Raw genomic sequence first — 1,850 nt, forward strand, 5'->3', positions numbered from 1 at the left:
TCTATCCCCTAAACCTAACCCTACCCCTAAACCTAAGCCTCACAGAAAACTTTCTGCATTTTTACATTTTCAAAAAACATAATTTAGTATGATTTATAAGCTGTTTTCCTCATGGGGACCGACAAAATGTCCCCACAAGGTCAAAAATGTCAGGTTTTACTATCCTTATGGGGACATTTGGTCCCCACAAAGTGATAAATACACGCTCACTCACTCACACACACACACACTCACACACACACTCACACACTCACACACACACTCACACACACACACACTCACACACACACTCACACACTCACACTCTCTCTCACACACACACACACTCACACTCACACACACACACACTCACACTCACACACACACACACACACACACACACACACACACACACACACATGCATGTGCAAACAATCAGTAGAAATGTCACAGGGAGACTATTACTGTTCTTGCTGTTTTCTCTATTTCTTTTACTCTTTCTTTTGTTTGTCTGATGTTTATTTATCTGTCTGAAACTGCAGCCATTCAAAATCACCTCCTGATATTCATAAACACACACACACACACACACACACACACACACACACACACACACACACACACACACACACACACACACACATCCATTCTCTTTAAAGCACAAGAGCAAATCCAATTCTGAATCTCTGAGGCTATGTTCAGACTGCCGGCAAATCAGATGTTTTCAGGCAGACTGTCGCACGTTTAATTGCAAGTGATCAAATCAGATTTGTGCGTTCAGACATAACCAATCGATCTGGATGGGTTACTTTGGTAATGATGTAAGCGTACCCACCTGACGATGCTTTCAAAACAGATGTGGGAAAAATGGAGGTGCATCATCTCGCTCTCCAAATAAACGCCCTGTCCAGTCGCGGTGCAGAACTCCTCCGTCACACAAGAATAACTCAGCGACGGAAGAGACCGGAAAATCCTCTGATGTTCCGTGCTGCAGTCACCCATTTTTGACGTCGTCTTTATGTGTTGCGTTAAGAGCGACGCAAAAGACCATTTCAAATCCGAATTGAGCAACCAGAGCGTCCAGACTGAGACATAGAAACACATTTCATGAGTGATCACAAACTCATCCGGATACAATCTGGACATGCAAAAAATCTGATTTTTAGTGGCAGTCTGAAGAAGCCTTAAAGTGTATAATACAGGTTTACTGATCTGTTATTATCAGAGGTGCAAGTATTAATATTACTCATACTGATCAGTGATTTGATCAGATCTCTAACAGTATGCATGAAGCATTCAGTGTGTAAGTGTTCCTGTTACACGTATGACCAGTGTCTGACGGATACACCAGTAAAACAGCAGTGATGGCCGGACACTGATATTGCTATAAACGTTTAACTACAGCGGTCTGATAGCACAGCATGTTCTTGTGTAGACATCTGTTCACTACATCACAACTCAGTCTTGATGACATGAGGCTCATGGATTAAACACACACACACACACACACACACACGTGGACCTGTAGTCTGAGCCCTTAACAACAGTGATGAAACTATCCACATCTCATCGGGGCAGTTGTATTAATAATGATGTTTGTGTGCTTGTAGTGAGAGTTTGCCGTTCAGCGAGCGCGTGTTTGAAGGTTTTAATGTGCTGTCCTCGAGTGATCTCAGTGGAGTGTATGTCCATTATACTGAAAGACCAGCTACGTCATGTGTCTCGGGCAGTTTGTACTCATCTACAGCTGCATTTACAGGACAATAATTCTCCAGCTTTCCCGTTGTCATGGAGATGTCATATAATGAATCTATTCTGTGTTAGTGACAGTTTTAAACAGTGGTCCTTTAAAAACGGCTGATATTCCCGAG

The sequence above is a fragment of the Xyrauchen texanus genome, chromosome 29, assembly GCF_025860055.1.
Source record: "Xyrauchen texanus isolate HMW12.3.18 chromosome 29, RBS_HiC_50CHRs, whole genome shotgun sequence".
Lineage (NCBI taxonomy): Eukaryota > Metazoa > Chordata > Actinopteri > Cypriniformes > Catostomidae > Xyrauchen > Xyrauchen texanus.